The sequence below is a fragment of the Hyla sarda genome, chromosome 3, assembly GCF_029499605.1.
Source record: "Hyla sarda isolate aHylSar1 chromosome 3, aHylSar1.hap1, whole genome shotgun sequence".
Taxonomy (NCBI): Eukaryota; Metazoa; Chordata; class Amphibia; order Anura; family Hylidae; genus Hyla; species Hyla sarda.
The window spans coordinates 239,918,798-239,946,219 of NC_079191.1; the positions used below are offsets into that span (position 1 = coordinate 239,918,798).

A 27,422-nucleotide genomic window follows, 5' to 3' on the forward strand; every position below is an offset into this window, starting at 1 on the left:
AGTAAGAAAATACCTCATATGTGTATGTCAAGTGTTCGGCGGGCGCAGTAGAGGGCTCAGAAGGGAAGGAGCGACAGTGGGATTTTGGAGAGTGAGTTTTTCTGAAATGGTTTTTGGGGGGCATGTCACATTTCGGAAGCCCCTATGGTGCCAGAACAGCAAAGAAAAAAACACATGGCATACTATTTTGGAAACTACACCCCTCAAGGCACGTAACAAGGGGTCCAGTGAGCCTTAACACCCCACAGGTGTTTGACGACTTTTCGTTAAAGTTGGATGTGAAAATGATTTTTTTTTTTCACTAAAATGCTAGTTTTCCCTCAAATTTTTAATTTTTACAAGGGGTAATAGGACAAAATGCCCCCCAAAATTTGAAACCCCATCTCTTCTGAGTATGGAAATACCCCATGTGTGGACGTCAAGTGCTTTGCTGGCGCACTACAATGCTCAGAAGAGAAGGAGCGCCATTGAGCTTTTGGGAAAAAAATTGTTTAGAATGGAAGTCAGGGACCATGTGCGTTTACAAAGCCCCCCGTGGTACCAGAACAGTGGACCCCCCCCCACATGTGACCCTATTTTGGAAACTACACCCTTCACAGAATTTAATAAGGGGTGCAGTGAGTATTTACACCCCACTGGCGTTTGACAGATCTTTGGAACAGTGGTCTGTGGAAATGAAAAATTACATTTTTCATTTTCACGGACCACTGTTCCAAAAATCTGCCAGACCCCGGTGGGGGCGTAAATGCTCACTGCACCCCTTATTACATTACGTGAGGGTATTTTTTTTTTTGCGTTTATGTCAGAACCGCTGTAAAATCGGCCACCCCTGTGCAAATCACCAATTTAGGCCTCAAATGTACATAGTGCGCTCTCACTCCTGAGCCTTGTTGTGCACCCACAGAGCATTTTACGCCCACATATGGGGTATTTCTGTACTCAGGGCAACACCAGCATGTTAGTGTAAATATTTTTTTTTTACACTAACAAGCTGGTGTAGACCCCAACTTTTCCTTTTCATAAGGGGTAAAAGGAGAAAAAGCCCCCCAAAATTTGTAGTGCAATTTCTCCCAAGTACGGAGATACCCCATATGTGGCCCTAAACTGTTTCCTTGAAATACGACAGGGCTCCGAAGTGAGAGAGCTCCATGCCCATTTGAGGACTAAATTAGGGATTGCATAGGGGTGGACATAGGGGTATTCTACGCCAGTGATTCCCAAACAGGGTGCCTCCAGCTGTTGCTAAATTCCCAGCATGCCTGGACAGTCAGTGGCTGTCCGGAAATGCTGGGAGTTTTTGTTTTGCAACAGCTGGAGGCTCCGTTTTGGAAACACTGCCATACAATACGTTTTTCATTTTTATTGGGGGGGACAGTGTAAGGGGGGTGTATATGTATGCTGGGATTTGCAGTTTTGCAACATCTGGAGGGCTACAGTTTTAGAGAACACTGCAAGGTGATCTCCAAACTGTGGTCCTCCAGCTGTTGCAAAACTACAAATTCCAGCATGCCCTGACAGCAAACAGTTGTTTGGGCATGCTAGGAGTTGTAGTTTTGCAAGATCTGTATAATGGTCTCAAACTGTACCCTCCAGATGTTGCTAGGCAACTCACCAGCTTCCGTCGGATCCAGCCGCGCGTCATCGCCGCCCGCCGATCTCTGTCGCCCGCAGCCTCCGCCGCCCGCCCGGATCGGTAAGTGGATCTTCGGCGCCGGTCCCCGTCGTTTCCCCGTCGTTTCCCCCGTCCTGCCCCACCTATTGTGGGTGGGCAGGACCGGGAAAACGAAAGTTAACCCCCCCCCCCCGCCCCCGATCTGCTATAGGTGGTCGCGTCCAGACCACCAATAGCAGGGATAGGAGGGGTGGCACCCCTGCCACCTCACTCCTATCTCTTCAGGGGGATCCTGGGTGTCTTAGACAACCGCGATCCCCCTTATATTCCGGGTCACCGGGTCACTATAGACCCATAATGACCCCGAATCGCGCATATCGCAAGTGTGAATTCACTTGCGATTTGCCACGATCGCCGACATGGGGGGGTCTGATGACCCCCCTGGGCGTTTGCACGGGATGTCTGCTAAATGATTTCAGCAGGCATCCCGGTCCGATCCCCGCTGGTGCGCGGCGGGGGCCGGAATTCTCCATGACGTACGCGTACGTCATGGGTCCTTAAGTACCAGGGTGTCATGACATACACGTACGTTAAGGGTCCTTAAGGGATTAAATGTGTAAAACTACCATCATTAGGGCACATTAAATCATAGTTAGCACAATGCATACTTCATGCAGATCAAAGCTGATACATTTGCTGGAAATTATACATAAGTTATATAAGAAGCACTTTAATGTACTTTATATTGATGATTAGAGATGAGCGAATTGAAGCTCACGAACCCGAATCTGTTACGAATTTCCTGGAAAATTCGATTCGCAACGAATGTGAATATCGCCACGATTCTATCGCGTAACTCTTCATTAACCCCTTCATGCAGAACGCCGCCTTTATCCCGCAGAGCTGATCGGGTTAATTAGCTAAAGTCCCGGCGACACTCACGCCCAACACCCCGACACCCCATTTGATTAACCAGATCAGCGATCGGGTGTGCAGGGGCGGCGGGTGTGTGTCGGGTTCGGCGGGTGCTTGGAGATCCGAAGGACCGGCGGCAATGGCCACGATGACGGGGGTACTTATAAGTTGCATAACTACAACTCCCAGCATGTCCAGACAGTCTGGGCATGCTGAGAGTTGTAGTTTTGCAACATCTGGAAGACCACAGTTAGGAGACCACTGTGTAGTGGTCTCCAAACTGTGGTCCTCCAGATGGTGCAAAACTACAACTCTATATAGCCAAAAACAAAGAGACCCACAATACTAATATTATTTCAAAAAGTATACTTTTTGAAATAATATTAGTATTGTGGGTCTCTTTGTTTTTGGCTATATATTGGTACCCCCGGGACCTACATACGGCGCTTAATGTTTGCCGTGTTGTTGTTTGGCTAAATTAAAACTACAACTCCCAGCATGCCCAGACAGCCAATGGAGTGTCTGGGCATGCTGGGAGTTGTAGTTTTGCAACCTCTGGAGGACTACAGTTTGGAGACCACTGTGTAGTGGTCTCCAAACTGTGGTACTCCAGACTCCAGATGTTGCAAAACTACAACTCCCAGCATGCCCAGCTGCAAACAGCTGTCTGGGCATGCTGGGAGTTGTAGTTGTGTGCCTCCAGCTGTTGCAAAACTACAACTGCCAGCATGCCCAGACAGCCATTTGCTGTCTGGGCATGCTGGGATTTGTAGTTTTTCAAGATCTGGAGGACCGCAGTTTGGAAATCACTGTGCAGCGGTCTCTAAACTGTGGCCCTCCAGACCTTGCAAGACTACCAGCATGCCTGGCAACAAGCAGCTGTCAGTACATGCTGGGAGTTGTAGTTTTGCAACAGCTGGAGGCACACTGGTGGGTAAACACTGAGTTAGTCTGTTACCTAATTCAGTGTTTTCCCACCAGTGTGCCTCCAGCTGTAGCAAAACTACAACTCCCAGCATGCACTGTCTGTCAGTTCATGTTTAGAGTTGTAGTTTTGCAACAGTTGGAGGTTTGCACCCGTAAACAAACCAAACCTTACAGGGTACATTCACATGGACAGGGATTTACAGTGAGTTTCCTAATGCAAGTTTGAGCTGCGGCAAGTTTTCCACCACAACTCAAACTCCCAGCGGGAAATTCACTGTAAACCCCCGTCTGTGTGAATAAAAACACTAACTGCACTACACAAAATAAAAAGTAAAACACTACATATATACACCCTTACACAATTACCCCTCACCCCCTCCCCCAATAAAAATGCATTTCCAAAACAGAGCCTCCAGCTGCAGTGCATGGCACTCTCTCACCTTGGAGCCCTGTCGTATTTCACGGCAACAGTTTAGGGCCACATATGGGGTATTTCCTTACTCAGCAGTAATTGTGTTCAAAACGTTGTGGATCTTTTCCTCCATTTACCACTTATGAAAATTAAATATTGGGGTCTACACCAGCATGTTAGTGTAAAAAAAAAAATTTTTTTTTTACACTAACATGCTGGTGTTGCCCCATACTTTTCATTTTCACAAAATGAAAAAGGAAAACAAGACCCCCCAAATTTTAACGCAATTTCTCCTGAGTACGGAAATACCCCATATGTGGATGTAAAGACAGCGCTATGTACATTTGAGGCCTAAATTGATTTGCACAGGAGTGGCTGATAGTTACAGCGGTTCTGACAAACGCAAAAAAAAACAAAAACACCCACATGTGACCCCATATTGGAAACTACACCCCTCATGGCACGTAACAAGGGGTATAGTGAGCCTTAACACCCCATAGGTGTTTGACAAACTGAGTTAAAGTTGGACATGAAAATTTAAATTTTTATTTTTTTTCACTAAAATGCTGGTGTTACCCCCAAAGTTTTAATTTTTACAAGCGGAAATAGTACAAAAAAGCTTCCCATAATTTGTAACCCCATTTCTTAATGGGTTAAGGAAATACCCCAAATGTGTATGTAAAGTGCTCTACAGGCGAGAATGCTCAGAAGAGAAGGAGTATTGGGCCCTTTGGGCTCTTGGAGAGAAAATTTGGCTGGAATTGAAGGACATGTTCGTGTACAAAGCCACCATGGTGCCAGAACAGTGGACTCCCCCCACATGTGACCCCATTTTGGAAACTACACCCCTCACGGAATGTAACAAGGGGTGAAGTGAGCATTTACACCCCACAGGTGTCTGAAAGATTTTTGGAAAAGTGGTCCGTGAAAATGAATTTTTTTTAATTTTCATTTGCACAGCCCACTGTTCCAACGATCTGTCAAACGCCAGCGGGGTGTAAATGCTCACTGCACCCCTTATTACATTCTGTGAGGGGTGTAGTTTACAAAATGGGGTCACATGTGGGGGGGTCCACTGTTCTGGCACCATGGGGGCTTTGTAAACACACATAGCTCCCGACTTCTATTCCTATCAAATTCTCTCTCCATGGCGCTCCTACTCTTCTGAGCATTGTAGTTGGCCCGTAGAGCAGTTTACATCAATATATGGGGTATATAGGGTTACAAATTTGGGGGTGCTTTTTCTCCTATTACCCCTTATAAAAATGAAAACTTTGGGGTAACACCAGCATTTTAGTGAAATTTTTCATTTTCACATCTAAATTTAGTCAAAATTCGTCAAACATCTGTGCGGTATTAAGGCTCACTGTACCCCTTGTTACGTGCCTTGAGGGGTGTAGTTTCCAAAATAGTATGCCATGTGTTTTTTTTTTTTTTTTTGCTTCTCTGGCACCATAGGGGCTTCCTAAATGCGACATGCCCCCAAAAGCCATTTCAGCAAAATTTGCTTTTCAAAAGCCAAATGTGACTCCTTCTCTTCTGAGCAATGTAGTGCACCCGCAGAGCACTTGATGTTCACACATGGGGTATTTTCATACTCAGAAGAAATGGGGTTACAAATTTTGGGGGGCATTTTCTCCTATTACCCCTTGTAAAAATGGTACATTTGGGGAAAAACCTGCATTTTAGTGGAATTTGTTTTTTCATTTACACTTTAATGAAAAGTCATCAAACACCTGTGGGCTGTTAAGGCTCACTGTACCCCTTGTTAAATTTCTTGAGGGGTGTAGTTTCCAAAATAGTATGCCATGTGGGTGTTTTTTTCTGTTCTGACACCATGGGGCTTCCTAAATGCAACATACCCCCCAAAAACAATTTCAGCTAATTTTGCTCTGCACAATACCATTGTCGCTCCTTCCTTTCTGAGCCCTCTATTACACCCACAGAGCACTTTATATCCACATATGAGGTATTTCCTCACTTGAGAGAAATTGGGTTAAACATTTAGTTTTTTTCCCCCTCCTTTTACCCCTTGTAAAAATGCAAAAAAATGGTTCAACAAGAACATGTTAGTGTAAAATTTGAAGATTTAGAATTTTCTCCTTCACTTTGCTGCTATTCCTGTGAAAAGGGTTAAAGGGGTACTCCGCCCCTAGCATATTATCCCCTATCCAAAGGATAGGGGATAAGATGTCAGATCGCGGGGGTCCCGCCGCTGGGATCTCTGCTGCAGCACCCCGCTATCATTACTGCACAGAGCAACCTCGCTCTGTCCATAATGAACGGTGATACAGGGGCCGGAACATCGTGACATCACAGCTCCGCTCCTCGTGATGTCACAACCCGCCCCTCAAAAATTCAGATTTTAAAATTTTCATGAAAAACTGGAAAATTGCTAATAAATTTTGAAGCCCTTTAATGTCTTCAAAAAGTTAAAACAAATTTCAACTTTATGATGCAACCATAAAGTAGACATATTGTGTTTGTGAATCAATATATAATTTATTTGGTATGTTCATTTTCCTTACAAGCAGAGAGTTTCAAAGTAAAAAAAAAAAAAAAAAGCAACATTTTCTAATTTTTCATGAAATTTGGGAATTTTTCACCAAGAAATGATGCAAGTTTTGCTGAAAATTTACCACTAAAATAAAGTAGAATATGTCACGAAAAAACTATCTTGGAATCAAATTCATAAGTTAAAGCATCCAAGAGTTATTAATGCTTAAAGTGACAGAGGTCCGATTTGCAAAAAAAGGCTGCATCCTTAAGGTCAAAATGGCTGTGTCCTTAAGGGGTTAAACTCCATTTACTGCGGTCCAGGCTCCAGGGCATCTAAAATGGCAGATCCACATGTCAGTACATGAAGCAAGGGATGCTGGGAAGGTGGGAAGGCAGGTAGGCGGGATGACCCTGAATCACATGCAGTATACTGCCTATCAGCAGCCAGTCACCCCTGTGATGTCACAGCCCTATGTATTCTGCATCCATTTTCCGGATCGTCATTTCATTCATTACACTGCAGAGAGATAGGACGGACATTGCTGTGTGTGTGTTACACAGAAAAGCTTTTTGCAGCAGTGTTTCACCTCCTAGTCACCTCAGCCTTCTGTTGGACACAGAGCACAGCGTTTTTGCACAGAAATTAATTCTTACTGCAGCAATTAACCCCTCAGTCACTGTGAACAGCATTGTATTACAGAGAGGGGCAGAGAGCTGTGTGTTGCCTCAGCTGCAGAAATGTTTTCAGAGGAGGGCAAATCTGTGTCTTTGTTCCACAACAACTGGTCTGCTGGTTATACTAGTCTGTAGACAGTATAATCCATACCCAGCAGTCCATTCCTAAAAGTATTTGAGAGAGAGTCTGTTTGCAATTTTGGGTTTAGTACACAATGACTGTGAGCTGCAGCATTGTTGTGTACTGCTGGTGTTGTGGGCAATTTTTTTTTTAGCATACTGTAGCGCATTTCTCTGCCCTCATAAGTGCATACCACATACCTACATCTAAGTGGCCTACTGTTTTGTACCTGTTAATCTGTCAAGGGCCTACATACTGTGAAAGATCAGCCAAAAGTAATCACCGGCTGGTGTTTTACTCCAATATGTTTATAACACGTACTGTAGCACATTTTTCTGCCCTCATAACTGCATACCACGTATCTACATCTAAGTAGTGAACTGTTTTGTACCTGTTAATCTGTCAAGGACCTAGATACAGTGAAAGTCCAGGCAAAAAGTACTCACTGAATGGTGTTGTACTCAGATACTTTTTTTAAGTGTACTGTGGCACATTTTTCTGCCCTCATAAGTGCATACCACATACCTACATCTAACTAGTGTACAATTTTGTACCTGTTAATCTGTCAAGAACCTAGATACTGTGAAAGGACAGTCAAAATTACACACCTGCTGCTGTTCTAGACAAATACTGTTTTAAGCTTAGTGAAGCGTATTGTACTCCCCTCATATACGCACTAAGTATGTCAGGCAGAGAATTGCCAGGACATGCACAGAGGAGTGGCAGAGGCCTAAATTCATCAGGCAGAGGTAGCAGCAGCTAGCGGTCGTGTCTCGACCAGCAACCCATCTGCCATCCTTGATTGGTTAACACGGTCATCCATTTCATCACAAATGACATCTGACACCCCCAGTCAACAGTCGGTGGGTTCCTCAGACACAACCCTCAGTTGGCATGGCCCACGAGCAGTCCCTGTCCTCTCATTGCCTCTGTCCTATCCTGTTCCCTCCCATAAAGAAGTATCTTATGCTGTGGGTTCAGCTCCACTATTCAGTGAAAACGATCTAATAGAGGACTGTCAGCAGCTACTGCCCAGCCAAGAAGTGGAGGAGACATCTGCCGCTTCCCCCGCTAGGTGGGTAAGTAGTGATGAGGAGAGTGACGTGGTCCGGGTAGAGAAAGTGCGCAAGGCGCATGAAACAACTTGTTCCGGCAGCCCCGTTCTCCACCATGGCTCCCCCGCCTGTAACCTGTTCTCTGTCACCGAAGTGTGAATAAAGAATCCCTGCATGGTGAGTGTCGCCTTCTTTGTTTCTTCAGTTGCTAGAGTGATGTGGGAGGCAGTGTTGCCAGGGTTCAGGGTTCCGAAGCAGACACTGTTGAAGAACCTGAGGAGGACATCAATGATGTGCAGACAATTGTTGATGATGATGATGATGAAGCCGATTGCAATTGGGAGCCAGGTGCAGAAGGGGCTTCATCATCATCAGGAGAAGAGGGTTGCAGGTTGCCGGTGAGGCTGCAGCGGAGCCAGCAAGGTGGTAGCATGGTTGGCAGTCAGCATGGTGGCAGAAGTAGAAATTCTGGAGCCAAACGTGCCTGGGGAGACCACCTGCTTCGTAGCAGCCTTCCTTCCCGGGAGGTAGTGGAACAGGGGTTCCTGGAGACAGCGGCAGTAGCAGTCAATTAGTGCGGACTGATGCTGGGAAAATCAGCTACTCTGCGTTGTAGCAGTTTTTCATCAAGCATCCGGAGGAGGTTCACATCGCCACATGCAAGATATGTCGGCAGAAGGTGAAGCGTGGCCAGGGTCCTAATGTCGGCACCACATATGCTTCGCCACCATAAAGCGGCCTGGGAGAAACGTGGCTCTGATGTAGTGTTCCAGCCTGCTGCATCACCCAGTGGCACCTGCATCGCTCCAGATGCTCCTGCTCCTCCTACTTTTAGTCAGCCATTCTGCCAACAATCCATCAGCAAACCATGTCCAAGAGAAATTCAGCCACTATATGGTCTATTCTCATGCGTCAGCCACCTCCAGGCTGTGGCATTCAGCCACTATATTGTCTCCTCATGCTTCAGCCACCTCCAGGCTGTGCCATTCAGACACTATATGGTCTCCTCATGCTGCCACAAACTCCAGGCTGTGCCATTCAGCCACTTTATGGTCTCCTCATGCTTCAGCCAACTCCAGGCTGTGCCATTCAGCCACTATATGGTCTCTTCTCATGCTTCAGCCACCTCCAGGCTGTGCCATTCAGACACTATATGGTCTCCTCATGCTTCACCCAACTCCAGGCTGTGCCATTCAGACACTATATGGTCTACCCATGATGCAACAAACTCCAGGCTATCATTCAGCCACTATATGGTCTCCTCATACTGATGCCATCTCCAGGCTCTGCCATTGTGCTGCCATGTGAAAGGTTACTCCTTGTTAGATTTGGTCCTTTGTACCCACACGCCGGGGCCCAGGACACTAAAACCTGGGAGTTAAAATTTCAATGTCAAAATCCTCAATTTCAATTTAAAAATCTTAAATTTCAAAGGTCTCTTCATGCTTTTGCCAACTCCAGGCTGTGCCATTCAGACACTATATAGTCTGCTCATGCTTCAGCCACCTCCAAGCTGTTTCATTTAGCCACTATATGGTCTCTTCATGCTTCAGCTACCTCCTGGCTGTGCCATTCTGCCACTATATGGTCTCTTCATGCTTCAGCCATCTCCAGGCTGTGCCATTCTGCCACTATATGGTCTCCTCATGCTTCAGTCACCCCTAGGCTGTGCCATTCAGCCACTATAGGGGTCTCCTCACGATTCAGCCACCTCCAGGCTGTGTCATTCAGCCAAGATATGGTTTCCTGATGCTACTGGGCCTGGGCATAAAACATTTTATGGTAGCACTAGCTACTATTAATCTTCAATTTAAATTTCAAAATTAATCTTTTAATCTTAGGGATTGTGAAGCCCTAGTGTCTACTCATGCTTCAGCCACATCCAAGCTGCGTTATTCAGCCACTTTATGGTCTCCTTATGCTGCCAACACCTCCACGCTGTGTCATTCAGCCACTACATGGTCTCCTCATACTGATGCCACCTTGAGGCTCTGTCATTGTGCCGATCTGCAGCAGTGATTCTAATACCTATGCATGTCATACTGAATAACAGTACACTCCATATGCGTGTTAGAGCAAAGCAAAGTGTTCTACACCCCTATTGAGGCTCTGTGTTGGCCAGAAATAGCCATGTTTAATATAGATTCCCTTAGGAGACCATCAGTCACCTCATCAGGAGCATGCCCAGGCATTGTAGGGAGGTCATACAGGCACATGGAGGCCACGCACACTACTGAGTCTCATTTTTACTTGTTTTAAGGACATTACATCAAAGTTGGATCAGCCTGTAGTGTGGTTTTCCATTTTGATTTTGAGTGTGACTCCATATCCAGACCTCCATGGGTTGAAGATTTCATTTCCATTGATAATTTTTGTGTGATTTTGTTGTCAGCACATTCAACTATGTAAAGATGAAAGTATTTCATATGATTAGTTCATTCATTCAGATCTAAGATGTGTTATTTTGGTGTTCCCTTTACTTTTTTGAGCAGTGTATTATAAAGGGGATATAGGCAGTACATTTGATAAGGCTTTATGCATCTAATTTAATAGTCATTTTTAAAAATATTTAAAACAACGTTACTTTTCTATATTTCTAACCTTTTAAATTCAATGTAAACAAGAGAGGAATCAAAGATGCACAGCCTATCTGTACATATAATGCATCTTAACAGTTATGTACAAAGTTTGTATTGCTCCAATACACAACATAAAAATAAGGTAATTTTGCAAATAGTCTTAATTAAAAAAACACAATTTTGTGTTTATAATTTCTGTAGTAAATAATGACTACAAGCAGCCGTGGTGTCATGTGTTACTGCCTTCCATCTAATTATTTTACTGTCTGTAAGTTATCACTTAAAGAGGTCAGTAGATAATAGTCATAACACATCGCTACATGATCAGTCTGCATATGAGCTGTATACACAAACTGATAAAATATTTTTATTCAAGATAAGGCTATGTTTAAATATAAAAGTACCCCTTTAATATATGTATGGTATACATCGACATACATTTGAGTTTGCAGATATTACGCATATAGGGTAATTATAGATGTTAACATAATTGTATGGGTGGAGATATCACTACCTTCATCTAAGGATATAAAATAACTATAATGTGGACCTAGTACAAAAAATGTCAAACAGCAAGAGAAATGTAAGCTCTGTGTTTTGGATTTTTTCTACACAATATAGGATCTATATTGTACCCCCTTTATTGGCCTTACAAATGGTGGACATACACATTAAATATAAGTAGGTTGAATGTTAAACAACTGTTAAACAAATGATCTTTTGAAGTGATTGTAGTGTATTTATTTAGTAGGTCTGAAACATATCTATCCATGAGGGGACAACAAACTTCATAAAGGGCCCCTAAACCAGTAATTTTTTTCTCCCGGCATTTTATAAATATTATTGTTTAGGCTTAGTCCATTTATTCTATGGTGTCAAAATGGTATGCTTTTGTTGCTTTATTTCTTGCTATTCTTGTTTTGGCTTACTAACTAAGCTGTCTAGCTAATATTTCCATAAAGAAGGTTTTATACATTTCTAACACTCTCCAACCCCTTTCTGGACAATGAGTGTATAATGTAGATCATATATTATTGTGCAAAACTATAAATGTTAATTGTTTGCTTTATAAAAAAAAAAAGTACCGGAGAGCCTATTCTTACATGAGAACATAGCCTAATACACAAAGTTGCTTGTTTACGGTATTTATTTTTTTATTTTTACTTAAAAATGCATTAGAGCAATAAAACACAAATATTTTTTTTAAAGTGCTTGTAGCCTTTAATTGCTTTCACATGGATCAGTTAATTAGATTTTTTTTACTAAACTCCAAATACTTAATGTAAATCAATTTTGAGCTGATTTTAAAATTCTAGTTTTTGTTTTGCTTTCAGTTTTTACAACATTACACCTTCCTACAACCTTCTACTTGTTCAGTATCTATATAGAGTAGGCCAGGGCTACACTAAAACTTTTTGCAGAGCTACACATTTTTATTTATTTTCAACTACAGCTGCAGTCCACAGCAGCGTGCTGACTTTTATGCAATCTTGTGGACTGCAGCTGACAACTAATAAAATGAGTCAAGAAGTGCATGAAAAAGTCGTAGTGTAGCCCTATGCTTATTTTCCAAACTCTTTGCAATTTATATCAGGAAGGGGGTGCAAACAAATGTGGTGACAGCAGGGTGCTTTCTCATAATGATTAGATATCGGGGAGTGTAGTGTTTTTCTATTTTCTATAAGACTGTGATAGTGTTGGACTCTATTTACATGTATTGCACCACCAAAGTTACACAGGTGTATAGACACATCAGGCTGATTCCATTAGTGGCATAAGTGATATGTTTCAGCAGCTTTGCCAGGATAACCTCTACTAGAGAAGTACACTGCTCAAAAAAATAAAGGGAACACTAAGATAACACATCCTAGATCTGAATGAATTAACTAATTGTATGAAATACTTTTGTCTGTCAAGAAAATCACACAAAAATTATCAATGGAAATCAAATTTATTAACCCATGGAAGTCTGGATATGGAGTCACACTCAAAATCAAAGTGGAAAACCACACTACAGGCTGATCCCACTTTGATGTAATCTCCTTTAAACAAGTCAAAATGAGGCTCAGTAGTGTGAGGGGCCTCCATGTGCCCATACAACCTCCCTACAATATCTGAGCATGCTCCTGGACAGTCTGTGGTGCAGCGTGGCGTTGGTGGATGGAGCGAGACATGATGTCCCAGATGTGCTCAATTGGATTCAGGTCTGGGGAATGGGCGGGCCAGTCCATAGCATCAATGCCTTCCTCTTGCAGGAACTGCTGACACACACCACACAACATGAGGTCTAGCACTGTCTTGCATTAGGAGGAACCCAGGGCCAACCCCACCAGCATATGGTCTCACAAGGGGTCTACGGATCTCATCTCGGTACCTAATGGCAGGCACATGGAGGGCTGTGCGGCCCCCCCCAAAGAAGTGCCACCCCACACCATTACTGACCCACCTCCCAACCGGTCATGCTGGAGGATGTTGCAGGCAGCAGAACATTCTCCACGCATCTCCAGACTCTGTAACATCTGTTACATGTGCTCAGTGTGAACCTGCTTTTATCTGTGAAGAGCACAGGGCACCAGTGGTGAATTTGCAAATCTTGGTGTTCACTGGCAAATGCCAAACATCTTGCATGGTGTTGGGCTGTAAGCACAATCCCCACCTGTGGATGTCGGGCCCTCATACCATCCTCATGGAGTCTGTTTCTGATCGTTTGAGTGGACACATGCACATTTGTGGCCTGCTGGAGGTTATTTTGCAGGGCTCTGGCAGTGCTCCTCCTTGCACAAAGGCGGAGGTAGCGGTCCTTTTGCTGGGTTGTTGCCCTCCTACAGCCTCCTCCACATCTCCTGATGTACTGGCTTGTCTCCTGGAAGCGCCTCCATGTTCTGGATACTATGCTGACAGACACAGCAAACCTTCTTGCCACAGCTTGCAATGATGTGCCATCTTGGATGAGCTGCACTACCTGAGCCAGTTGTGTGGGTTGTAGACTCCGTCTCATGCCACCACTAGAGTGAAAGCACCGCCACTATTCAAAAAAGTGACCAAAACATCAGCCAAGAAGCATAGGAACCGAGAAGTGGTCTGCGGTCAACACCTCCTTTATTTGGGGGTGTCTTGCTAATTACTATAATTTCCACCTGTTGTCTGTTCCATTTGCACAACAGCATGTGAAATTGATTGTCAACCATTGTTGCTTCCTGAGTGGACAGTGTGATTTCACAGAAGTGTGATTGACTTGGAGTTACATTGTGTTGTTTAAGTGGTCCCTTTATTTTTTTGAGCAGTGTATAATTCTGAATCCAGCTATAATATAGGGAAACTCAAAATCATGAAAAATTACACAAGGATAAAATTATCAATATTAGTTAAAAATTTTTTTGAAAATTTACATTTTAGAGTTTTATTTGTTTTGTTTTCATTGTCTTGTTAGATCATATTGGATTTTATACATTTTAAATGTGATGCAAACTGGTCACTACAATTTGATACACAAAGCAACTTTTCTTAAAACTGCTTCAATGACTCATAATTTAAAGTATAGCTTACGGTTTTATTGGGTCTCGCCTCCAATGAGTCAAGGCCTACTTTAAAATTACTTATAACTTGTTTTATTGTCAGCCCACCCCGTCATTCTCTATGAATACAGCCTATTGACTGGACAGCAAACAGCTGAAATGCTGATAGAACATTTGATTTTTGGAATGTGGTTGAGATAAAAGGTTGGAAATCCCTGGAGGGCCTCTAAAAAGTAAAGAAAATAGATGTTTACAGCAGACTACGTGCAATATTCTGTCAATAAAAAAAAATCCTGAGACCTATGTATGAGTTATCTGTTCTCTTCGTCATACACAAAACTGCCATTGTCAGCTGATGATATTGTGGATAGAAATAGACATATGCAGGGGAAGTCTGTGTGTCTGCAGATAGAAACATTTCAAGATGCAAATATAAGATAAATTCAGCATTTTTTGTATTAAAGAGATGTAGCATTTCTTTGAATGTCTTGAAAGCATTAAAGGGGTATTCTAGGCAAAAACTTATATATATATATATATATATATATATATATATATCTCAACTGGCTCCAGAAAGTTAAACAGATTTGTAAATTACTTCTATTAAAAAATCTTAATCCTTTCAGTACTTATGAGCTTCTGAAGTTAAGGTTGTTCTTTTCTGTCTAAGTGCTCTGTGATGACACCTGTCTCGGGAAATGCCCTGTTTAATAGAGGTTAGCTATGGGGATTTGCTTCTAAACTGGGCGTTTCCCGAGACAGGTGCCATCAGAGAGGACTTAGACAGAAAAGAACTACCTTAACTTCAGAAGCTCATAAGTACTGAAAGGATTAAGATTTTTAATAGAAGTAATTTACAAATCTGTTTAACTTTCTGGAGCCAGTTGATATATATATAAGTTTTTGCCTGGAATACCCCTTTAACAGTAATCAGGGGCTGGTTTTAGACTGTGTGGCCCTGGGCAAAATAAAAAATGGGGCCCACAGGGCTCACCATGTTGCACTCTCTGCACTGTGGTGCATCAGTTAATGTGAATAAATTGTGTTGCACTGCAAACCACAAGGGGCTATGGCTATAACCATGGTGAATTTCTGTAAGGGTATGTTCTCACTACAGGATTTCTGCGTGCAAAATTATGCTCAGGAATTCCGCTGCATGAAGCTAAACATTATTGTAAATGGGTCTTTCACTGACCCATTCACACTGCGGAATTTCAGAGGCGGAAAACTGCCGCGGAAATTGATCTGCTTACAATGTTCATTCTTTAGGTGGAATCCGCAAGCAAAGTCCCTTTGTGTAAGGGAAAAGTGACTTCCCAGCCCCTCGTAAAATAAAAAAATATATATATATGGCTATAGCTCCTATATGCTTACAGTTCAATTGGTGTACTGGGGGCATTTGCCCGGACTACCGCCATCTCCTCCTGTAGCCCTCTCAGCACTGACGTGGAACCATGTGATACTCAGGAGACCATGGCTCCACATTACTGCTAAGGTGCCACTCAGGCTTGGTGGTTTGGTAGGGTAGCAGGAGGAGATGGGAGTCTGCACCAACAGATAAAGTAAATATACAGGGTAACTATGGCTATAGTATTTAAATATACAGGGTAACTATGGCTATATCGATACATTCTTTAGTAGTGGCAGAGCAGTACATATGGTGTCACTTTCCCTTTTATTCTGCGCTTATTTCCATGGCAAAATTGATGCAGAAATAAGCTCCAATTTTGCATAATTTCTGTTCCATTTACCATGGAGCAGAAATGGGCAAGTCCCAAGAAGAATTAAGTGAGGACATTTTCCTTGCTAATTCCATAGTGTGAACATACCCTAAACAGTAATTTGGGGGTCACAATGTGACCCCATTCACTTACATTACCTGGTATTCAGCAAATATTCATAGAGCAAAACACATCTTTTTATCACACAATTCATGTCACAGGCAAAGTCGCCATGTACCCCTAGCTTAAAAGTGTCACCTTTTGTTCTTCAGACAGTAATGCCTCACACTTTAATGATGCCCTATTGTGCCCCTTACTGTATAATAATGCCTTTTGTGTGCTTCTTACAGCATAATGCCCCCCTAATCCTGAAATTCATAACTGTATTTCCAGTACTGTATTGTTGTCAGTGCTGTATATTTTCTACCAAAAAAAAAAAACAGACTGGAAAATCAGAGGCGCGCAGGTCCTCCTTCTCTTAATCTTTCCACTGGGGATGGTTTTCCTGATTTCCACTTAGGGGATCTGTTTTGTGATACAGAATACACAGCGTTTAGTTACTTTTCAGACATCCGTGTGAATACAGCCTAAGATCCCAACAAAAGGAAAGGCATCTATGGCCATAACAAAAACATATTAAAGGGTCCATAGAAAATACTTTCTATGTTTAATCTTCGAAATATATCAGTCCCTAAAATGCCTCTGTATTACGGCCATGTGAGAGGTGACCTGATGATATACAGCCAGAGAATACATGACTATTACATCCAGTGACTTACAGTTGATGCCTTCTCTGATTGTAGTTTTCCTCCTCTCTTTTCTTCTTTATCCGGCCCAGATGAATATGATGATGATGTCTTTGATGAGGCAAACTATAATAAAACATCAGTGTCCCCTACTTTTTACAGCACAATCCCTATTCCTTACAATGCCATCCTGCTGATACAACCAATACTGAGCTTGCTGCTGCCCCATTCCTATACCTACAGTGCTGCCAATACCCCCAAATACTGTATTCCACATATAATAGTGACTGAGGACAGGGAGAAAGATCACAGAAGGGGAATTAGTACAAAATATAGGCTGGGGACAAGATCAGAATATTAATAGGTTATCCCAAGGCATCACCTATCCACAGGATAGAGAATAATGTAAATATCTGAAGAAGTAACTCTTGCCATTGATGATGTAGGAATCTTAAATATGTAATGTGCAACTGAAAACAGTGAAGAGAAGTAGAAGGGAAGGGATAGTACTCATAGTATGTTCTTCGGAAACTTGTTAACTCCAGACTATAAAATTATAGGAGTATATTACCTAATACAAACTGTTTGCAATTAACAGTCACCATCCAGTTATACAAGGACATTAATATCTAGATGAATTTTTATCATCTACCAATTCATACTGACATTAGTGTATGGCTTCTCAAATAAGATAAAAGGAAACAAGATGAAAAGCAAAGCAAACACACCCAAAAAATATAATCATGCATTTGTAAATTAGCAATGAAAAAATGTTTGGAGAACAACATAATAGTAGTACATAAATCAGAGTTTATATCTCAGCATGATTAACCTATATATACACACAGAAATAGTAACATCCATGCTAAAGTCACATTATTGTTTTAGCTAATCCATGATAGAAGGTCATTGTCTAAAATAGTCCATTTTGAGATGTCAACGACTATAGATCATATTCCCATATGCTAATTACTAGTAAGACAAATGTTATTCTGATAAATCATCCATCTTGGCAGTAAATCAGTTGTGAAAAAGTACAAATTTTAATTTTGGTCAGGTTAGCTCCTTCTCTTCCCATAGTGATACCAACCTGTGTTACTGCATTGAAGAAAATAGTCAGTCCCCCATAAAATGACCTTTAAGCTGTGAATAACATAAAATTTGGGGGACTGGGAGAAGAAACTTACTATGGGCGTTTGTCATTTTAAATCTGTACCTAAAGATTAATGACAATGAAGAATGTCTGGCTCATTGTGCCATATGAGATGGAAATTAATTAAAACTGATGAAAACAAAGATTACCTACACTGATATAGACTGCAGACAGTATAATTAGATTTGGAAATGAATGTGCTCCAAAAACTTAAAGAGGTACCCCGGTGGAAAACTTTTTTTTTAATCAACTGGTGCCAGAAAGTTAAACAGATTTGTAAATTACTTCTATTAAAAAATCTTAATCCTTCCAGTAATTATTAGCTGCTGAATACTACAGAGGAAATTCTTTTCTTTTTGGAACAAAGAGCTCTCTGCTGACATCATGACCACACTGCTCTCTGCTGACATCTCTGTCCATTTTAACAACTGTCCAGAGTAGGAGAAAATCCCCATAGAATACATATGCTGCTCTGGACAGTTCCTTAAATGGACAGAAATGTCAGCAGAGAGCACTGTGGTCATGATGTAAGCAGAGAGCTCTGTGTTCCAAAAAGAAAACCATTTCCTCTGCAGTATTCAGCAGCTAATAAGTACTGGAAGGATTAAGATTTTTTAATAGAAGTAATTTACAAATCTGTTTAAGTTTCGGGCACCAGTTGATTAAAAAAAAAATTAAATTCCACCGGAGTACCCCTTTAAATTAAAGTATGGCACTCAAAATAAAAAATATTACATTTTGATTTTTTCTTTTAATAAAAAATGTATTTATAGCATTGTTTATATAAATGAAAAAACAAATGTCAAGGCTTTTAAGTTTAGGCAAGCTGACACCTGGTACTCTACAACATAACAATAAAATCTTCCTAGGTGAACGGGTTATGTGACATGAAGATAAAACAATACACTACATCTCATTGAAGAAACCATTAAGATAAAAGAAAACATTACATCTCATTGAAGAAACTGAACTTTACACACAAGCAATGTCTATGCATTTCCCCATAATGGTTCTTTTTTCTAAATATATTTACAAATACTTAACATAAAATGCTTACAGAGACATGTATTTTATATTTCCCCTGAAAAATCTAGTTATCTCAAAATAATGCGCTGAGCTAAATAAATATGAAACATAAATATTGTAGAAGATTTTAGCTGCAGATGGGTAGAGCCCAAAAAACAAAGATCTCAGTCTGTTGTGTTGTTCCTTCACAGAACTAACTGAAAGCATTGTTGATGAAGGCCAGCAAAAACTTTCTATGTAAACCATAAATGGTGCAATTGCTTTACAGTTCCTTGATACAATGTAATCAATATTATCTTCATGGATATCATGGATGTTCTGCATCCAAGATGTTTTGTATATGTGATAAACACTGTATTTTCAACATGACAACACATTGAATAACCATCCTCTCCACATGCACCAATCCTCATCTTAAATAGAATCTGACACCCTGTTCCCTAACACTAAACCCAATATACTGGGTTATAGTGCGGGTTAACAGCTGTACAGAGAGAGATCACTTACTTAAATATGTTAAATATTTCAAGATTTAATCCTCCAGCTGCATTGCTCAGCTCTGTGAAGTGAAGGCAGGGAGCAAGCTCACCAAGCTCCCCTGCCTCCTACATATTCTCTATCTGACCCGCCTCCTTAATTAATATGCTAATGGATGCTGCGGATGAGTGCTCTGCTTTCTGTGTGCCCACCTGTGGAATTCATTAGCATATAAATGAAGGGAGAGGGATTGACTGAGAACATGGAGGAGCCAGGGGAGCTGGGTGAGGTGGCTCCCTGCCCCATAGCTGTGCAAGGCAGCTGAGGATTACAGTGCCATAACTCAGGAAATAGTCAACAGATTTAAAAAAGTGACCCCTCTTTGTAAAGCTGTTCTCCCGCACTATAACTTAATATATTGTGTTTAGTGCAGGTGAAAAGGGTGTTAGATTTTCTTTTAGCAATGTGTAAAGGGTAATTCATGTGTTCAAATTATCAGTCTGATGCCAACATTTTAAAGTGACTATGATGATAATCAACCAAAAAGCACAAAACAATTAACAATAAAAGTATAGGTTCTCTTATATGAAAACTGAGCATTAACATAATATAAAGATTATCATCTCTGGTGTAACTGCAACATGTAAATGGTCTTCCTTGGCTTTTCCCTTCTGATACTATATTTGCCACTACAGAATATGCAAAATTGTATTATCAACACAAACAAAAGTTGCAATGATCTAATATTTAAGGGGATGAGAGTCTGACTGGTGTGATTTAACATCAAATCCCCATGAGTCTGTTGAACTGATATTAGCAAGCTATGTAGTTCTGTATGTGTGCTCTATGTTTGGTTCAGTAGAAATAGGTAGTAAAGTATTTTAGACAACTGACTAGGACAGTTGCCTTTGTCTCCAGATGCAAAGTGCCTCATATATGAGATATAAATAAAAATGACAGATTTAAGAACTCTCACTCACTTGATTTTTACACCGGAACCTGTTACTTGGACAGGTCCACTGTTTTTTGTTAAACAGGATAACCAAGAAAAGTTACCACTATAAGCCTATATTAAATGGCTTTCATGGCTTTATGTAAGTAAAGTTTGATTAATGCCGATTGAAATGTTATTCGACTTTCTAAATGACTAGTTGTCTATAACAATGTATCATTCGGAACAATCCTCTGTGAAGCAAACATAATAATAGTAAAACTCTCTTTCCTGTCTTAGAATCCAGGTGGTTTGTTCTTTTAGGCTATGTTCACACTTATTTTCCTGCCAGCATGCTGCACTACTTGCGCTATTCTTCCCATAATGTCAGTGTGAACAGAGCCTCAGTTAGAGTGATACACTGTATCAAACTCCAACTGTGAGAAAGTAGGATAAGGTGAATATACATTTTCAGCTACTGAAAAATTAAACACATAGTATAAGAACGTTTCACAACTGTTCACTGTGATAAAGATTTAAACAAGTCTGGAAATCATAAACCTGGAAGACCCCTCGAGGCTAAGTTTTCACTTGTTTTTTTTTCTGGCCAAAAAAAATGCCAGAAAAAACGCCACGGCATTTTCCTGCGTTTGGCATATTTTTTCTTGCATTTTTGCTTTTTTTGTGGAAATTGCATTTTTGGCCTCTTTGGAGTTTTTTAAAGAATTTTGTTTGTGTACCAAAAAAATAAATTAAAATAAATTAAAATAAAGAATGCAGTAGGAATGGAAAAAATTGTATTTAACAGGACCTAAAAATGTAGCCGGCAATATTAAAAATGTATAAAAGGGCCATTTAATTGTAAAAATAATATATTTTTTTATAATTAATTTAATCAAACTATTTATTAGTAATGTAGTTTAATTATGTGTTTAATAAAGTGTGTATTCAATTTTTAACTTTTTTAACTTTTTTAATTTTTTAGGTAGTACTACTACTCCCAGCATGGAACAGACGGTTCCATGCTGGGAGCAGTAGTACCTGTACTAATAGACAGATTGCTCTGGGTGTCACTTCTGACACCCATTGCGATCCTCCTATATAATCTATGTTGCAATAATATATCACTAAGTATCCAAAGAAATATGATGATGGGGCAGAGCCTAGAAGCCATGCTGAGCAGCAGCTGAAAAGAGGAGCTCTGATCTTTCACCACTATACAGCGACATTTGATCTACTCAAAACCTCTAAAGGGTCTCCATTTATACAGAAATTGAAGGAGGATCTCATGAGGAACACATAGATACCATTTGTGGACATATTTGAGTAAAGATCGCAACTTTATTCCTTTAATAACCTGCCATGCTTGAAGAGAAGACCTGTCTCGCCTACCCAGCCACAGTACAAGGTAGGAGCCGACCCGGCTATAAACATATCATACAGAGGAGATAGCAAGAGATAGCCACAGCATATTATAGCCCTCTTTTGCTGAATCGTGGAGATTACACTAACATAAGGCGAAAAAGCCTGCGAAAATCCGCCATTAAGGTACAGGGAGGTGGGCAGAGAAACCAGAAGAGAAGGAGGCTAACCGGAAGTCAGGCATTACTGCTCACCAGAGCTTCTATACACTACAGGACTGTATTTACTAACCGGTCTGAGCCTCAACGTTCCCTGCAGAGCCCTAAGAGTGACAGGAGCCTTGGTATGAAGATCACTGACAGAGTGGGTATTCATGTAAACCAGAGATTGTGAGTACAGCAGCGCAAATTCACCAGCGCTATTTCACTACCAGCAAATTAACCCAGAGCTTGCCTCCACATAATACCAATGCTTGACGACTAATACTAGCTCAGAGACAACACTGTATAGAGCAATTTCTTTAATCACCGCCTACTATTGAGTCCAAATGGACATAAGACTGCACTATTAACCATATAGCTGCCGTCTCAGACCCACATCTTACATTTACTGGTGTATCCTATCCCATACTCAGATTGCATTATTTGAAATATAAATAGAAGCTCCATCGTGACTTAAATTTAACTTTAACTCTTTCATATTCTCCTACAAGGATACTATTGTGCTACAGAACTATTTGCACTATTGTATCAACACTAAGGGTACCTACAACACTACTAACCTGCTGCAAGACCCTATTTTAAGGAATTTATTTATTCTTTCTGCTACTAGTATGAGAGGGAGAGGCTTTCAGACACCAAGAAAGAGCAATAGACTACTGGAATCTTCCCAAACCCCTCTTAACCACAATTTGGGGGAATTCAACCTTTCACAGAAAGAAAATACATTTTCCCATAAAAGAACCAACCACCTAAGGACTTCTCTTTTGAATCAAAAAATAGATATAGTCCCCTGGCATCAATCATGAAAGGTTCACATAAAAACAAACACCCACCATCAGCTCCTTCGTCATCTAATACAATTCCGGTTAAGCAAAAAGCAAGACTCATGGATAATGTAGATAGTGAACACTCCACTGAATCAAACATCTCAGATCCACTAGACTCAATGTTAAAATCTGGAAATATAGCAACAGAACACTTTATTAAAGACGGTATACTTTTGCTCAAGGACTCGTTTACTAAAGAAATACAAAAAATTGTTGAAACAACTAATAGCTCATTTACCCAAGTATCAGCCAGAATTGATCAGATAGAAGAAAAAATAGAAGATCTTAAAGATGAGCAATCACAAATATATTCAGAACTTGAGAATTTCTGCGGCATACCAAAAGAAATAACTGGGACCTTTCATTAAGGACTATACAAAAAACTTACTGCCAAACTGCCCGGAAATAGAGCTTGAGAGACAGAGCACACCGTTTGCCAAGACCCAGAAATTTGGACCCCTTACTTCTTAGAGACGCAATTGCAAGATTCCACTTTTTTGGCACTAAAGAAAGACTTGTGGCAGCTTTAAAAAAGAATCCAGCACTACCGGCAGAATACAGAGATATAACATTATTTATGAATTTGCCACAATACACAATCCAGACAAGGAGGACATTCTCACAAATCACAGCCACGCTCCGCAAAAACAATATTCCATACAGATGGAAATTATCATCCCGGATGGGAACTCAACCAGGATAATATCTACGGTTAACCGGGGTATTGACTTATTATCCAGATGGGATCTGATTCCAGAACAGCCTCCACCCAACAGAACTACTCAGAGGAACTGATTTCTACAGATTTCCTGTTGCTTCAATGGTTTGTAGCATTTCTAACAAGCAATACAAAGGCCTCATGATGTCTCCTTCCTTTATGGTTCATCATAGACTCTTAGTATTTTCAACTTAATTTCGTTTTCCTCCTTTCCAATAGGAATCTTCCCCTGATTCTTGCAGCAATAAGCTGCACCTTTATCTCTTCTTCCTATCCTACTTCTGATTCTATTTGACCTATTCTACCACTTATTAGTAAGTACTTATTACAAACTGTTCTGTAGTAATTAATATTTGTTTGTGTTTTTTTTTTCTTTTTTCCTTTGTTTTGTACACAACCAGATTGGGATCATCACAGCCTGGATTGGGACCATCTTCATTAACCTGTTCAGGACCCATGACGTATGCATACGTCTTCACACCCTGGGTCTTAAGGACCCATGACGTATGCATACGTCATGGCGTTTTCCGGTCTCTGCCGCTCGCCGGGCAGAGATCGGAACTGGATGCCTGCTGAAATCCTTCAGCAGGCATCCAGGGCAAACGCCCAGGGGGGCCATGTAGGCCCCCCATGTCGGCGATCGCCGCAAATCGCAAGGGAAATCGCCCTTGCGATCTGCGGCGATACCGGGCTGATCGGGTCTCTGGGACCCGACCTCCCGGTAATTTCGCATGATCCCGGCTGTCGCAGACAGCCAGGACCATGCTGGAGTATCGGAGCGAGGTGGCAAGCCGGCCACCTCCTCCGATCCCCTGCGATCTGTCGGTTAGTTAACCGACCAATCGCAGGAGGGGGGGCGGTTACTTCCTCCCGTCCTGTCCGGCCCCTGAAAGTCCGGAGAGGACGGGAGGAAGACCGGAGGACGCGGCGGGGGACGGGGGAGTGCTGGGGACCGGCCCCGGTACTTACCTCGTCCCTGAAGACCCGGATCCAGACGATGAAGACGGCGGCGGCGGCGACAGGTGAGTAGATCTTCAGCCGCGGTCGGGCCCTTTACAGCAATGCACGTCGCCGTAAAGCGACATGCATTGCTGTAATAGGACCCTGTAAACTACAACTCCCAGCATGCCCAGACAGCCCTTGGCGTCTGGGCATGCTGGGAGTTGCAGTTTTGCAACATCTGGAGGTACACAGTTTGGAGACCACTGTGCCCTTCCAGATGTTGCAAAACTACACATCCTCAGCATGCCCTTACTGTCCAGGCATGCTGGGAGTTGTAGTTCTGTAACATCTGGCCCTTCAGATGTTGCAGAACTGCAACTCCCAGCATGCCTGGACAGTTTTGGCATACTGGGAGTTGTAGTTTTGCAACATCTGGAAGGGCACAGATTGGGAACCACTGTATTAGTGGTCTGCAAACTGTAGTCCTCCAGATGTTGCAAAACTACAACTCCAAGCATGCTGGGAGTTGTAGTTCGGCAACATCTGGCTCTAAAGATGTTGCCGAACTACTACTCCCAGCATGCCTGAGAATGTTTGGGAGTTGTGGTTTTGCAACAGCTGGAGGCACACTGGTTGGGAAACATTGTTTCCTAACTCAGTGTTTCCCAACCCGTGTGCCTCCAGCTGTTGCAACACCACAACTCCCAAACATTCTCAGGCATGCTGGGAGTTGTAGTTTTGCAACAGCTGGAGGTCCCCCCCCTGTGAATGTACAGGGTACATTCACATGGGCAGGGGGCTTACAGTGAGTATCGGGCTGCAAGTTTGCGATGCAGCAAATTTTGCGCGGCAGCTCAAACTCGCTGTAATCCCCCCACCCGTGTGACTGTACCCTAAAAACACTACACTACACTAACACAAAATAAAATAAAAAGTAAAAAACACTACATATACACATACCCCTACACAGCCCCCCTCCCTCCCCAATAAAAATGAAAAACGTCTGGTACGCCACTCTTTCCAAAATGAAGCCTCCAGCTGTTGCAAAACAACAACTCCCAGTATTGCCAGACAGCCGTTGACTGTCCAGGCATGCTGGGAGTTTAACAACAGCTGGAGGCACCCTGTTTGGGAATCACTGGCGTAGAATACCCCTATGTCCACCCCTATGCAAATCCCTAATTCAGGCCTCAAATGCACATGGCGCTCTCACTTTGGAGCCCTGTCGTATTTCAGGGCAACAGTTTAGGGCCACATATGGGGTATCGCCGTACTCAGGAGAAATTGCCTTACAAATCTTGGGGGTCTTTTTCTCCTTTCACCCCTTATGAAAAGGTGAAGTTGGGGTCTACACCAGCATGTTAGTGTAAAAAAAATAAACTTTTTACACTAACATGCTGGTGTTGCCCTATATTTTTCATTTTGACAAGAGGTAAAGGGGAAAAAAGCCCCACAAAATTTGTAACACAATTTCTCCCGACTACGGAGATACCCCATATGTGGGCACAAAGTGCTCTGGGGGCGCACAACAAGGCCCAGAAGGGAGAGTGCACCATGTACATTTGAGGTGATTTGCACAGGGGTGGCTGATTGTTGCAGCGGTTTTGACAAACGCAAAAAAAAAAAAAACCCCACATGTGACCCCATTTCGGAAACTAGACCCCTCACGGAATGTAATGAGGGGTGCAGTGAGAATTTACACCCCACTGGTGTCTGACAGATCTTTGGAACAGTGGGCTGTGCAAATTAAAAATGTTGTACAGCCCACTGTTCCAAAGATTTGACAGACACCAGTGGGGGGTAAATGCTCATTTTATGCCTTGTTACGTTCCTCAAGGGGTCTAGTTTCCAAAATGGTATGCCATGTGGGGGTTATTTTGCTGTCCTGGCACCATATGGGCTTCCTAAATGCGACATGCCCCCCGAGCAAAATTTGCTCTCAAAAAGCCAAATATGACTCCTTCTCTTCTGAGCATTGTAGTTCGCCCGTAGTGCACTTCAGGTCAACTTATGGGGTACCTCCATACTCAGAAGAGATGTGGTTACAAATTTTGGGGGGTATTTTCTGCTATTAACCCTTGTAAAAATGTGAAATTTGGGGGGAAACACACATTTTAGTGATTTTTTTTATTTTTTTTTTACGTATGCAAAAGTCGTGAAACCCCTGTGGGGTATTAAGGCTCACTTTATTTCTTGTTACGTTCCACAAGGGGTCTAGTTTCCAAAATGGTATGCCATGTGGTTTTTTTTTTTGCTGTCCTGGCACCATAGGGGCTTCCTAAATGCGACATGCCCCCGAGCAAAATTTGCTCTCAAAAAGCCAAATATGACTCCTTCTCTTCTGAGCATTGTAGTTCACTCATAGTACACCTCAGGTCAACTTATGGGATACCTCCATACTCAGAAGAGATGGGGTTACAATGTTTGGGGGGTATTTTCTGCTATTAACCCTTGCAAAAATGTGAAATTTGGGGGGAAACACACATTTTAGTGAAATTTTATTTTAATTTTTTTACATATGCAAAAGTCGTGAAACCCCTGTGGGGTATTAAGGCTCACTTTATTCCTTGTTGCGTACCTCAAGGGGTCTAGTTTCCAAAATGGTATGCCATGTGGGGGATTTTTGCTGTTCTGGCACCATAGGGGCTTCCTAAATGCAACATGCCTCCCAAAAACCATTTCAAAAAAACGTACTCTCCAAAATCCCCTTGTCGCTCCTTCGCTTCTGAGCCCTCTACTGCGCCCGCCGAACACTTTACATAGACATATGAGGTATGTGCTTACTCGAGAGAAATTGGGCTACAAATATAAGTATACATTTTCTCCTTTTTCCCCTTGTAAAAATTAAAAAATTGGGTCTACAAGAACATGCGAGTGTAAAAAATGGAGATTGTGAATTTTCTCCTTCACTTTGCTGTTATTCCTGTGAAACACCTAAAGGGTTAAAACGCGGACTGAATGTCATTTTGAATACTCTGGGGGGTGCAG

The 27,422-nt window shown here is 41.9% G+C and overlaps 1 long non-coding RNA gene across 1 annotated transcript in view; it reads left to right on the forward strand.

Moving 5' to 3' along the window:
* The window catches only part of LOC130362203 (uncharacterized), a 35,543-nt gene extending 11,022 nt beyond the window's left edge, over positions 1 to 24,521 (forward strand). Inside the window, exons 2-3 of the long non-coding RNA XR_008891316.1 lie at positions 1,594 to 1,693; positions 20,471 to 24,521. This is a non-coding gene — a long non-coding RNA (uncharacterized LOC130362203). The remainder of the gene's footprint in view (positions 1 to 1,593; positions 1,694 to 20,470) is intronic.
* The last annotated feature ends 2,901 nt before the right edge of the window (positions 24,522 to 27,422 follow it).